Source organism: Cupressus sempervirens, chromosome 6 (genome assembly GCF_028749045.1).
Source record: "Cupressus sempervirens isolate cs-2001-9-10 chromosome 6, ASM2874904v1, whole genome shotgun sequence".
NCBI lineage: Eukaryota > Viridiplantae > Streptophyta > Pinopsida > Cupressales > Cupressaceae > Cupressus > Cupressus sempervirens.
The window spans coordinates 314,157,482-314,173,001 of NC_143123.1; the positions used below are offsets into that span (position 1 = coordinate 314,157,482).

The window sequence follows — 15,520 nt, forward strand, 5'->3', positions numbered from 1 at the left end:
TATATTTAGACCAAGAATTAGGTCCTCGTATTAAAAAATATTGTTTGTACATTCAAAATTCAATAGAAAGGAAATACTAAATATTTTACCTGGTGGTGACACAAGAATCACCCGAGCTCCATTGACTTCCTTGCTACATGCTCCATAAAAAATCATTTTCCATAATTAATTATCTTCTTCCTATATATGAACCTTGTTTTTTTCCTCTACAACTTGAATAGGTTTACTTATACTTACCTAGAAATTATCAATATATGTCTGACAAAAAATGATTCTGTTATCAGGCTGGAAGTTTTCAACAAGATATTCATACCTTGGCTCTTTATCAATCTTGATGTTACGACCATTAATTGGAATAGTTGCATAGGATAAGTCTAATTGTATATGTCCTCTAACTAAATTTGACCATTACCTTGAAAGCAACATGCCATAATAGGAAAAAATTTCAACTATAATAACATCTATCTAATAAGAAATATTGGGATAGACAAGAAATTTGAAGTCAACAATTTTAACTACACCCACCACAAGTACTAATCTATTATCCATAGCATAGTATTTTCGTAAGGGATGTCTGTACACCAAGAAGAGATTACTTCCCTAAACCCTTCTATCCAAGGTTTCCCATGGATTGGAAAGCTTGAATGCCGGCTTAGGGCTCCCTAGTCATGGAGTGCAAAAGCATACAAATAAGCACAAAATGGCTCTCAGCTGAGCCTTAGAGATGTAGCCCTTGCTGGTAAACCATGAAATGGGAAATTATTTTAGCAAGAGAAAGAATGAAAGTGTCAAAGAACTCTTGATGCATGCAATGCAAGAATGCAACTATGCTAAAATGAAACGCACAATGCAACTAAGCTACACAAAATGAAAGTATTACAACCATCCTAGTTAAACTATGTGATCTAAGCTACTTGCAAAAAAAGAACTACACTATGTGCAAACTAAGATAAGATGCAAACAAAATTCCATGAATGCAAAGGATGAAGACAAGAAGATGATGCTCTCCACAAGAAGCTCTCAAGCACTCCAATGAAAATCCTGTAGCATAACAATACTCAAGAGTGTGGATCCTTTTAGGGGAGAAACCCTCTTCTTTTTAAAGTCATATGGACAATAGAGATCAAGCTTGAGAGGGTGGATGATCAATGGTCAAAATTGAAAAGGGAATGGATTCATGTACACACACAAGTCAGCCAATAGAAAATGAATTGACTTATCATATAAGAAAAAAGTCTCATAAGATTTTCTTTTAATTTCAAAAATAGAAAAGAAATTTATGTGTACACTTTAAGTGGTCTTCTTATTTAATTAAAAGGGGACATGTTCTTTTAATCAAATAATGAACTTAGGATAACATAGTCAAACTATAGGTTATAATCAAATTAATTGATTATTAGCAACTTGGTCTAGGTAAATGATCAATTAAATCAGCCAAAATGCTAAGAAGGAGGCTGATAGTTTAGATGACCATTTTTAGGTGATTACATTTTCCCCTCTTTGACTAATGTGTGATCAATTTGAGAATGCATTACGTCAAAGAAAACATAAGCCAAGTAGGCAGTGGTAGATATAGATATCTGATTCCAAAGAACGAAATACAAAAAGAGATAACACATCCTCAATGTACAACATGATAGTGGTAGTACTAAACACTAGGAAAAAGATGATGTCAAAATTCAAGAAGAATACTAACACCTAGCAAAGTAGATAGATTGAGAGCAAGCAAAAATATCAAACAAAATGCTCCCAAGAAATAAACAACTGTAGCAAGTGATGATAGAGTATTTTTGCCCACTCGGGATCAAAATTGAAATGAGGTAAGGGGTTGTAGAAATGAGTGAGATATGAGAAAATTGAGATATAGCAGTGTCCAAGATGAAAAATAGATGATTAGAACCAAAGAGTGACTATTAAGGAATGACAAAATGCCCCAGTTTGACTAGAGTTGACCATGAAGGATACAACATAAAAATTAGGTCAAATCGAGAAGAAAAATGATTTTAGACATAAGAGGGTGAATATGAGTAGATATGAAACATAGAAATGATGGAGACATGAAGAAATGAAGATGCCCCAGCAATGATTCGGAGAGTAGACCTCAAAAAGGCCAGCTAACTGTACATAAGAAGGTAGAATTTTAAAATGTGATTTTGACCATTAGGATGAACTCAAATTTCAATTTTGATCTCGAAAATGGATCCAGGATTTTGAAATTAGCTAGGGGTGAAATTTTTGCACGATTTGGAGAGGTTTGAAAATTAGGTCAAAATGAGGTTGGAAGCTATAAAAGGGGCCCAAGTGTCATTTTCAATTTCATTTTGTCCTTTGTGCTTTGTTGAGAGCTTGTGAGTGTTTGAGAGACTACCATGGATTTAGTGAACATTTTTCTTCATTGACACCATTTCGAGTACAGCTGGTTGCACAACTAGCCAGAGCAGTACAGGCACCGATAAGTAACAACTTTTTGTCATTTTTTCAAGCTTTTTATGATTTTTTGGGTACAATTTTAGGATTTTTTTGCAAAATGTCGCATGATACTTAAAAAGTATCACATGAGTACTTTGATAAATATCACGTGATAGATTTTTACACAAAATGTATTGCACTTATGCTATGTAATCTATTGTATGGGACATACCCATATGTCACATGCATGGGTGCAAAATGTCGCGCGATAGAATTATATCACACAACTTTAGGAAAAGTATCGCATGATACTCTGTCAACAAATTATGTCACCTGTATTAGGAAAAAGTATCGCACAACATGTTTTGTTGATTTTTTTTCATTATGAGTACATTTTTAATTCATTATTGATGTGTACATGTTGTGTGCTAACAAGAGGTATTCCCAGCACTACTAATCAGAGCCCCCAAAGTGGTGGGGTTGCGTGTTGTGCAATATCTGAGTGATGAGGAGCATGCAACCATTTCTATGATGGGTCTGTGATGGGTTATACAGATGCCCCATATACGGGTGAACCATGGATTGCTGACTGCGCTGGCTGAGCAGTGGCACAATGAGCATAATAATTTCATCTATCGACTGGTGAGGCCTCTATTACATTGGAAGATGTGTATCACATCCTTTGAGTGCCATGTCACGATAAGCTGGTAAGTTGTTGGATTGATTGTTCTTGTCATGTTTTGCAAATATTGATGTAAGGGATACTGATGTTAACCTTGGTTATGTCACATGTGTACTCTGACCAGACCTTGATAGAGGGGCAGTCCATGATGCATCAACTATTTCATGATGTCACTACCTTAGATCAACATCTAGGTTGGGAGTGATTGATTTTAGAGTATGGATCAAATTTTCCACTTCCCAGCTTGCTATGTCCATTGGTTGCTTAGGCTTTAGTGATAGACAGGGGCTAGAAGGGCTTGCATTGGGATGGGGTCTATTGGTATTTGACCTAATTACATGACCATGTAGGATGGCATGGGGGCCTGTGATATTGGTAGAGATGTACTATGATCTATATGAGATAGTCTATCATGAGCGCCACTCATGGGCATGCGGTGTAGTAGTGGCATAGATCTAGGCTTGGGAGCACATTGTGGTGATCTGACCACGAGTGCAGCCACTAGAGCAGAGTCAACCATACATCTTTGGTTATAGAGGATTTATCCCTTAGACATGTAGTGGGGATGTCACCTACTATCGATAGATCTTTGATGAGCTGACGATGTTCACATGGCAGCTGTACCGAGAGTACCACAAATGGTCTGATGTATGGGAGTTGGACTATATGAGATACAATAGGCCATTGGTGGGGAGGATGGTAGACATGGTGGAGTGATTTGTGATTACTTGAGTATGGTGGTAGTTTGCAAAGGGTCAGGGGATATCAATGGAGACTACCACTTATGCTCAGATGTGGGCAGATGAGGCACAAGGATGGTTGTTGATGTTGGATTACCATACAACAATACGAGATAGAGTGGCTCTAGTGTTGACTCAGTGGGATTATCAACCAGATGTGGCTGATGTAAGGGCAGATCCATCATATTTATATGAGAGGTAGAGACACCCATTATTGCGATTCACAAAGCTTGATGCGCTACCTATAAGAGGGGGATACAGAGGTGGTGGAGGCAGAGGTGTAGGTGGAGGCAGGGGTGTGAGACAGATGGAGGTTGAAGAGGGATCCTAATCAGGGAGGAGGAGGAAACAGACATAGGCTGCAAGGGAGATGGAGGAGGAGGAGGAGGTGCCACTGAGGCGACGGTGAGCAAGGAGAGTAGAGGTAGAGCCAGATCAGCCAGCTAGGGGGGGAATGAGGAGCAAGATGCTAGGATCCACATATTAGAGGTAGAGTTATAGGCAACATGGGCTACCATTGCAGTGCGGGATCAATAGCTCATGGATGAGTGAGCATGAGGAGATGAGCTCCATAGGGAGAGGGATGTTGCACATTGCAAGGTAGCTCATCATGGTGCCCAGGTTGCATACTATTATGCCACATATAGAGGTGTATTTCCACTAGGGTAGGGACTACCTGACTACTCAAAGTGGGTAGGTAGATCAGAGGTTGTAGTATAGCCACTAGATAGGAGATAGGCTCCACCACTAGGGCCACCACCTCCTCTTGCTACAGAGGGTGGGAATTAGTCATAGGTTGAGGCTGATGTTTTGATTGTACATCATGTATTTTTGAGACGGATATCCAAATTTTGGATCTCCTTTTTTTGTATATGCACAATGACATATTGAGATATATATATACTGGATTTGATTGGAAATCTTGTGTACTTGTCTCAAATGGATGTTTCAACATTTTAGTTTCCATGTGATGTTTTAGTTTCTTTCTCTTGCTCATGTATGTGTTTATACTTATGCTCATGTGTCTCTCTTATGTATGATATTTTTAGCTCTCATGTGTATGATAGACTTTTATGTTTCTAAAAATATGTGACACTTGGATAGATTGAATGTGATGTTTAGATTAACCCCTTGTGATGACAAGATAACGAGACAGATATGAAATGAAAGATCAAGAAGATGAAAGACATGATAAAGAAAGCAAAGAAGGATGTGAAAGTAGTTAGTTGAGAGGTCCACAAAAAGGATAAAGAGAGAGTTCTCCCCATATGTAGGAATGTAAGACTAGACTAAAAAATAATCCTAAAAATGCAAAGCTAATATGCAAAGCGGTTTACCAGCAAGGGGCACATAACATTTAAACTCTTATTTCATCATTGAGCTTTTATTAGAGACATCATGAGATCATATAACCATCACTAGTGTAACTATGAGGATATGAATATGATCGATATTAGATAGGTATACGGGAATCTAATCTAAGCATCAAAGACATAAAAGTCAAGATGACTACACGATCAGGTTTCCTAATTTTGATATAACAAGATTACACCTATATCAAGGCATAAATGCCAGGATAACCCCCGAGCATGGTCTTGAAAAAAATAGTCAAGGATGATACATTTATAAGTCCAAATGTCAAATAGGATCAACATGAAACTCTTTAAAATACTATAAAAAAATAAAGTATACCCACAAGCAGAAATCAAGAAAACATGCCCCATGCCCCTAGTCTTCTAGTCAATAAAATCCTCTAGAGACTATTAAGGAAGGAACACATAGTAAAGAAATCATCATAGACAACACAAAAAGTAAATAAAGATCATCATAGCTTAATAGTTTAAGTGTTTAAGTGTGTGTGTGTAAGTCATTTGGCTATTTCTTCAAAGCTTGGTCCTGCTAGTGAGAAATATCGCAACATCGAAGATTGTAGGTAAACTATCTGAAGGTGTTAAGAAACACTTGATGTCTAGTTGGGGGGTAGTGTTGAGAAACACTATTTTGAGAGTAGATAAAGAAACCCTAGTGCACAAGGAAAAACTCAATAGGTTAAGCTACGATGTCCCCGAGACAGAGACAAGAAACAATCCCAAGCTAGGAAGTGTGTTGCAAGATGGGTGATTGAGACTGATACACATAGATGCAAGGGTCTCAAGCAACACCTGTTTCCAAGTTTTCACCACTTGGAATCTTTTTTTTTTATGGACTTTTTATAGTTTTTTTGTATTTTTTCATTTTTTGATTTTTTTTGGTGATACATCAAAGCATCTATTGCTAGGTTTTCACTAAGATGAACATGTTTTCAAGAAGTTTTTTAATTTTAGGATTTTTTTTAGGATCATAAATATGCACAAGATAGTTGAGCAGTAGGTCTTTAAGCATAGAACTTCTTTAAGTGTAGGATATTGATGGGCTCTGCAAGCTCTTCACCTTCAGGAGTAGACAACTGATAAGCACCAGACCCAAATGCTATTGTGATAATGTATGGACCTAACCAATTAGGTTCAAACTTTCCCTTCTACTCTCTATGCTATTGATTCTTTGGATTTTCTCTAAGCACAAGGTCGCCAACTTGAAACTCATGTGGATGAACCTTTTTGTTATACTGAGTAGACATGCACTTATGATAAGCCCACATGTGATCAAAAGCTTCTTTTTGACACTCATCAAGGGTCTCTAATTCTTGTATTCACATAGCTCTATGGTCTTCATAAGTTATCAACCCATGCAAAGAGGCTCGCAAGGAAGGGATCTCTACTTCTAATGGAAGGAAAACCTCATAAACATAGACTAAGGAAAAGGGTGTGGCCCTTGTAGGAGTATGAACAGTAGTTATGTAGGCCCAAAGTGCTGGATTTATTTGTAGGTGCCAATCTCTCCCAAACTTATGAACTATGAGATGTAGGATTTTCAGCAATGTTTTGTTGGAGGCCTCTGCTTGACCATTCCCTTAAGGGTAGTAAATAGAAGACCAATGTTGCTTGATCTTAAAATTCTTGGATAGCTATCTTAAGTCCTTATTTTTGAGCTGTCCTCCATTATCAGTGACAATAGAAGAAGGGATGCCATATCAAAAAATGATGTGATTTAATATGAATAGGGCAACATGTTTTCCTGTAGCAACAGATAATGGCACAAGTTCGACCCATTTAGTGAAATACTCAGTTGCAGTAATAATAAACTTGTGACCACTAGAGGAACTTGGGTGAATTTTTTCGACCAAGTCAAAGGCCCATTGTTGAAATGGCCAATATGTCATAGAAGGGATCAACTCACATCTAGGAGCATGAATTAAGTTACCATGGAGTTGATATTTTTTACAAGACTTGGCATAACGAACAACATCAACTTGCATAGTTGGGCAGTAATAACCTACCCTAAGTAGCTTTTGAGCAAGTGCAAGGCCATTAGAATGTGCCCAACAAATGTCGTCATGGACTTCAGCAAGTGCCTTTTCAGACTCTTCTAGCTCTAAGCACCTAAGAAAAGTTCATCTAGGCCCCTTCTATACAAGTCACCACAGACCAAGATGTAATGTGAGGTGTTAAGAAGGAATTGGCATTTTTGGTTACATGTGAGGTAGTTCCTTAAAGCATTTATCAACCTTTTTATAGGGTAACAACTTTTCATCCTTTGTTTGATAGTCATTATTCACTTGGTTAATAAAAAGTTGGGAATCCCCATAGATATGCAATTCAGTTATTCTCCATTCAAGAGCCATCTTGATCCCATTTGTCAACGCCTCATATTCAACCATGTTGTTTGTACAAGGGAACAAGAGTTTGTAAGATTTGGGAATTGTATACTCATGAGGAGAAACAAAAAATATACCAACTCCAGCTCCATTTTGTGTGTGAGAACCATCAAAGAACATTTCCCAAGTTCTCTCAGTAATGTGCATGATTAAGGCATCTAGAAATTCAACTTGCATGGGTGTTGTGTCCTCTAAAGGAAAATTAGCTAGTTGATTAGCTATAGCTTGTCCTTTGATGGCTTTATGTTTGACATACTAAATGTCAAATTTTGAAAGAATCATCATCCATTTAGCTAGGCAACCAGTAAGCATAGCTTTGCTCAATATATATTTTAAAGGATCAATTTTAGCAACTAGGTGGACTGTATGTACCAACATGTAATGTTGAAGCTTTTGAGAAGCAAAGACCACCGCAAGACAAGCTTTCTCAATGCTGGTATAATTCATCTCATATGAAACCAAAGTTTGACTAATATAATATATGGCTCATTCTTTACTAGTCTCATCACTTTGGGCTACTAGCACTCCTAAAGAAGAAGCTGTAGCTGAGATATACAAGATCAAAGGTTTTCCTGAAATAGGTGGCATCAATACTGGAGGTTTTTCCAAGTACCCTTTGATTTGATCTAGACTTTGTTGACATTCATCTTTCCAAATATGAGTAGAACCTTTGTTCAAATTCATATTGAAAGGTTGAGCTTTATTAGCCAATTAAGAAATAAACCTCCTTATGGATTGTAGACATCCTTGTAGACTTCTAAGTTGACTGATATTTTTTGCAAGATGCATATCCATGATAGCCTATACTTTTTTAGGATCAACCTCAATGCCTTTTGCTGAGATAATGTAACCTAGCAACTTTCCAGAAGTGACACCAAATGCACACTTTTTTGGATTTAGCCTAAGTTGAAATTGTTCTATATAGTGCAATATCAAACTAAGGTCTTGAAGGTGTGTCTCTCTTGTTCTAGATTTTGTCAATGTGTCATCAACATAGTCTTCCATATTTTTATGCATCATATGATGGAAAATGGTGGTCATTGCTCTTTGGTAGGTAGCCCTGGCATTCTTGAGCCCAAAAGGCATGACGTTCCAATAGAAAGTACCCCATGCACATGCGAAGGTTGTCTTCTCTTGATCAGCTAGAACTATCTTAATTTGGTTATACCTAGAAAACCCATCCATAAGGGAGTACATTTCATATCCCATAGTCATGTCTATGATCATATCAATATTTGGTAGTAGGAAATCATCCTTGGGGCATGCTTTGTTAAGATCTTTGAAGTCAGTACAAACTCAAATGGTTTTATCATGTTTGGATACAAGTACAATGTTGGAGATCCATTCCACATAGTCAATTGCTCTAATAAAGTTTGCACTCAAAAGTTTCTCCAACTCTGCTTTTACCAACAAGGCCACATGTGGATGCATCTTCCTCAATTTTTGTTTAATAGGTTTGATATCAGGAGAAATAGATAAATGGTGCATGATAAGATCTGTGTCAAGCCTAGGCATGTGTAAGTATGTCCATGCAAAAGTGATCTTTTTATCCTAGAAAAATTGGGTAAATTGCTCCTTTTCTTCAGCTGACAATGATTGAGCTACATGAATAATTTTTGGAGATTCCTCTATCCCCAAGTTGATTGGCTATGTAGACTCAATAAGAACTGATGATCTATCTCAAAAATAGCTTGGTAGACTACCAAGTACCTCATCCACAGGTGTCTCAAAGAGGTTTTCACCCTTAGATATGTCTTCATTTTTACTATTTTTAGGTTCAGATACTACCACAACGTGGTTTTGCCAAAAATGTACACCAAAAGGAGTGCACTTCCCTAAAATATTCTATCCAAGGTTTTCCATGGATTGGAAAGCTTGAATGCCTACTTAGGGCTCCCTAGTCATGGAGTGTAAAAGCATACAAATAAGCACACAATAGCTCTTAGCTGAGCCTTAGAGATGCAACTCTTGCTAGTAAACCATGAAATGGGAGATTCTTTTAGCAAGATCAAGAATGCAAGTGTCAAAGAACTCTTGATGCATGCAATGCAAGAATGCAACTATGCTAAAATGGAATGCACAATGTGAGTAAGCTAGACAAATGAAAGTATTACAACCATCCTAGTTAAACTATGTGATCTAAGCTACTTGCAAAAAAAGAACTACACTATGTGTAAACTAAGCTACAATGCCATGCAAACAAAATGCCATGAATGAAAAGGATGAAGAAAAGAAGATGATGCTCTCCACAAGAAGCTCTCAAGCACTCCAATGAAAATCTTGTAGCATAACAATACTCAAGAGTGTGGATCCTTTGAGGGGAGAAACTCTCTTCTTTTTAAAGTCATATGGACAATAGAGATCAAGCTTGAGAGGGTGGATGATCAACGATCAAAATTGAAAAGGGAATGGATCCATGTGCACACACTAGTCAACCAATAGAAAATGAGTTGACTTATCATATAAGACAAAAGTCTCATAAGCTTTTCTTTTAATTTCAAAAATATAAAAGAACTTTATGTGTGCACTTTAAGTGAGTTAGGAGAATGGGGTCTTCTTATTTAATTAAAAGGGGACATGTTCTTTTAATCAAATAATGAACGTAGGATAGCATAGTCAAACTATAGGTTATAATCAAATTAATTGATTATTAGCAACTTGGTCTAGGGAAATGATCAATTAAATTAGCCAAAATGCTAAGTAGAGGGCTGATAGTTTAGATGACCATTTTTAGGTGATTACAATGTCTACTTTTAATCCTAATTCCTTCATAACTTCAACAAACATTAGGTTCATAGCTGCTCTTGAATCCACCATGCAATTCCTTGCTAATTTATTGTTTATCAATAAAGTTAAGTAAAAAGGGTCCACTTGTGGGGTATTCTCATTAATATTTGTTCCTAGATAGACAACAAAAGTCTCACCAAAATTGACACACCCTTCTCTGTTAGTTTTAGACAAAATATTTAAGACTTCTTTTCCATATTCTAGAATTTTAACAACTTCAAAAAATGAAACCAAAATCTTCAATTGAGATAAAGCATTAGAAATAAATGAATTACTATTCACCAATTGTTTACCTATTGCTGGATGAAATACCTATGTGTTCATTTTCTGTTGATCATGGGAGACCCTTTTCTCTTTATCATTATTATGTAAAGTAGGTACTTCCATTCTCCTTCCTACATTTGGATTATCATTCCTATTTCTCAACTTATAATTACTCCTCTCTTGTTCAACTGTTGCAATTGTACGAGTCCTTCTTTCTTCTTCAAATGATATCCTTAATATTGGCTCCTCATCATTATTAGAGAAGATTTGTTGAGTATGTTGGTTCCTTGTTCTCCTCGTATGGACATCATGAAAATATTCTTCTTCAAAAGAGTCATCCTCTCCCCAAAATGGTTTAGATGATAATGTATTTACAGTTTGTTGATCATCCCATGGGTGAATTGTTTCTTCTAATATGCTTCTTGCTACTAGACATTGTTCTGGTCTATGAGAAATTTTATAAGCCTCACACCAAGGATCAGTTTCCACATAATAATTATTTTTCTTCAAAGGATCAGGGGTTTCATTATTCCTCACTGGTTTACCATCTTTCCAAGATGTGTTATAAGACATGTCTTGTAATCTATATCCATCTCTTTTGTAATAAGGTTTCTCATTCCTATTGGACCTTGTTCCCTCATTCTTATTATATCTAACATGAAGATCTTTTATCATGCCCAAAAGTTTATGAATCTTATCTTTATCTTTGCTTGACTTTGGTTTTTTGGGATCAAATAACCTTGTATGTAATGCCTACCCCTATTTTTCTTTTCATGTTCTATTGCCAAACTCTTTTAGGTTAGTTTTATGATTATATTTTATAATTGTGGTATTGGGTTACCCAATTAGATTTAGATTTTTTTTTAGTATTAGTTTATATATATGATGAGTTACTTAGTTATTTCATGTGTTTATGATTATTTTGATCATGATACATGTATGTTCATATAGTGATTTCAGTTATTTCATGATGATAATTAGATAGATGAATGATTTATATGCAGTTTCTATGGTTACTTACCCCATACTTGTATGTGTATGGTGTACTTGCATGTTTTACTTTATGTTTCTAATGTGGTTGAGGGAGGGAGTTGTAGTCACCTGCTATTTGGGATCTACATGATGCACCACTTCCCACCATTGCATGTTTAGTTTAGATTATGTGTATATACATGCTCAGATTTTATGCAGATTACAGGTACTGGGCATTGACTTCCTTGAATTGCCAGGATGAGTATGCCCTATCACAGTATCTCAATGGTAAAAGAGGGGAGATAATTCTTGAGTCTAAATCCTAACCCTATGCCAATTGTCCTAGCAAGTAGGACAAGTATTTGAGTTTTTTTACCCTTCTGAATTTGTCAAGTGACGTGAATTTGTGATTTTGATCGTTGAGTTTGATCTAGTACTATGCTCTTTAAATTGGGTTTTTGTATTCAGTTTTGTGGGTTTGTTGTAATTTTCAGTGATAATTAAATAAAATTAAAGGTGTATTTAATGATTTAATTTAATAAACAATTTATAAAGAAAAAATCAATATTTAATTATATTTAATTAATTGTGAAATCAAGTAAATAAAAAAATAAGTTTAAATATTTAATTAAAGTTCTAATTTTGGTGTAATTATATTTATTTAATTTTATAATAATTTATGTAGGAGTTTCATTTTTATAATAAACTCTAAATATCATTATTACTTAAATTAATAAATATTTTATTTAAAGGCATTTTGTGATTTAATAAAAGAAAGGAATAATTAATTCAATAAAGTTTATTTTAATTATATTGCAAAAAGGTTGCACATGAAATTAAAATATAATAAAATAATAAAGAAAAAAGTTTTGTGTGATTGGAAAGCTGAAACCCTAAAGGAAGAAAACTTTTTATTAAGAAATTAGAGCTCATTTCTCTACACACAAATTTGGAGGAGTCAATTTTTGAGAAAAGGGTTTTTGAAAGAAAAGGAATTTTCTTATGAGCTTTGTGCATCCATTGTTTAGCATCAAATCTAGGTAGGATCTTATTGGTTTTGCACAGTAGTTTATTTCTTTGAAATCTCTATCTTCTTTGTGTTTGAATGGAATTGTAATCATAATATATTTTGGTTGAAACCCTCATTGATAAATTTATGGTTCTTTGTTGTGGAAACCACTTGTTTGGTAAATTCTATAGATTCATAATTTAATAAATTACAATTTAGGGTAGGGGTTGTGAAAAGAGAACCAATTTTAATTGTTTAAATTTTGTTGCCCTATTATATTAGAAAGTTATAAAAAAATATATTTAAAATAATATAATTACCAGAGTAATTGGTAATTACATTATTAAATAAAAATGATCTTTTTATGCAGGGGCTTTTGCTTCGGTTTTAATGGCGCTTTGAAGTTAACAAAAATAAATTTAAAATGTATTTAGGTGGGAAGGGGCCACCACCTCCCTACCCCCATTCTCCTCCACTTTTACATCACATGATTGAGATGACAACCAAGGTTGTCGTACAGTGTTTGACTGTCATGGTAGCCGAGGCTACCAAAGCAGCCATCCACATGCAGGCCTAAGACTGTCTGGTGGCTACCCAACTTTGGGGTTTGGTAAGTTATTTTTAATATATTTTTAAATTTTAATTATAGTTTAGAATATGTAAATTTAGAAATAGTTTTATTATAAATATTATATATATTAAATATTAATAATTAATAATAAATTTTAATTAATTATTATATATTATAAATAATAATAATAATTAGTGTTTTGTTAATAGAGTTGTAATTATTTTATTAATGATTTATAAATTATTAATAAGTAAATAATTATGATCATTAATAAATTAATTGATTATTCTTATATTTTAATAATATTTAAATGAAAGATTGCTAATTAATAAAATATATTTGGAAAGTAAATTTGAGAATCGTAATTAGGGAAATGATTATTTTAGTAAACTTGGGTTTTACTTGATGGTTCAATTTTATATGAAAAAGATTTCTATTATTAGGGGAAATTTATTACATCTTTTGATAATTCAAAAACCTTAGTAACTTTGATACTTTGCTAATGAAAACTAAAACCCTAGTTGTATATCAAATCTTTGTGTTTTGGAAACCTAACTAACTGTGAAAATAATTGCTAAATTTTGGATTGGATGTATGTTGCATTTCATGTTGGGTTTCGAGTTTTGACTTCGTACTTTGACCATTCAGGATGTTTACTAGAGGCTTGGGGGTTTTTGTTCTATGATGATATTATGTATATGATATTTTATACCCAACCATGGTGACGTGTCACATATTTTCTATGATGAGATTTGATCAATGCTTGTTGGTGCTTTCCAGTTGCTTGTATAGAACTAAGGTGAATGGTATGGTTTTCCTGGTGTAACCTTTGAGTTTTCGATCAATTATCTTCTGATGCTTTCCAGTTGCTTGTACATGACTGAGGTGATTATTGTGATTGAACTTTAGGTGCTTTCCAATTGCTTGTATAGGATTGTGGTGATTTTTTTGATTGGTCTTGAAGTGCTTTTGAGTTGCTTATAAAGGACTAAGGTGAATACCATGTTTTATCTATAAGTGCTTTCCAGTTGTTTGTAAAGGACTACGGTGAAAATTGTGATTTTATGAGTTGAAATTTTCATGAGCCTAGGTTAGGTAATCTACATGTATGTTGGGAAGTGGCTTGCAATGGAGATCGGTGCCCTAAGTGGGTTCTTATGTAACCCATTGTAAGTTGTTTTAATAGTGATAACATTTCATTAAATGAGAGTAAAGTGAATTATAAGAGTTAGTGTTTTCCTTGACCATGCCTCAAGTGCTAGTATAGGCTAGGATGGGAGTAGAGATGATGTTTTTTTGTGACCTTGCTTCGTTAGTATGCCTTGTCTATATGAAAGGATACTGATGATGCATAGAGATACTAGAGGGCTAGAGTCCAGAGAGGCTGCCAGGGTAACCTTAGAGTTGGCTCATGTGATGAAACTTTTGCACATACATAGTAGATTTCCTACCTATCTTTGTTGCCTCTAGGATAAGATGATACTTGTGTCTTGGTACCCTTGAGATAGATTAGCATTAGATTTTCCTTGACCTAAATGATGGTTATGACTTGTGGATTGATATCCATTTGGGACTTGAGACTATCTCCTTAGCACTGTGGGAGTGGACCATTTAGTTTCCATGAGGTTGGGTGGTAGTGCATTTTTTTTATACCATTGAGATCTGACAAATGGATGCCGATGCTAGATGTCCTTGTGCAGTTATTCCTTTCATTTCTTATCTTTCATTTTCTGATGGATAGTTTTTATTCTATTGTACTATATTTGACTTTTAGAGATCTCATGAGATGATGTATTTATTTATGATATATATTCTTTGAGCTTTTGATACCCTGTGACTTGTACAATGAATGATTATGAATTTTGGTTATGCCAAGTGACGTCTTATGTAATTATATATTATTGAATTGGAATTGTACTTGCTATAATTCTTTGATGTGGATTTGTTGTGTATCAGATTGAGTATTAATAAAACTTATTTATATATGTGATTCAACTTTATGGGACCTTTAAGATATGTAATTTGTTTAAGATGGTTTTATGAATGTGAGTTATTTCTTCCACTATATTATTTTTTGTTATTATTATCTTTCAAAAAAAACTAGTTTGGAAAACTTAGTGAAACTTTAGGTTAAATTATTTTGGGTTCCTTAGTGTTGCATTACATCTAGTATCAGAGCTCAAGTTTCTACATTGGGATCTTTGGGTAAATTGGAACACCACTAGTTGTCAAATAGTTAAACTGAAATGAAACTTAAACCACTTTATGTATATATTACAATCTAAACACTTTGAACTTCAACCTTGATTTCTTAAAACATATAAAAAAGAAA

General features: G+C 34.7%; 1 pseudogene; it reads left to right on the forward strand.

Moving 5' to 3' along the window:
* Positions 1-3,859: 3,859 nt before the first annotated feature.
* LOC149552452 (serine/threonine-protein kinase Aurora-2-like) overlaps positions 3,860-15,520 on the forward strand; it is a 174,626-nt pseudogene continuing 162,965 nt past the window's right edge.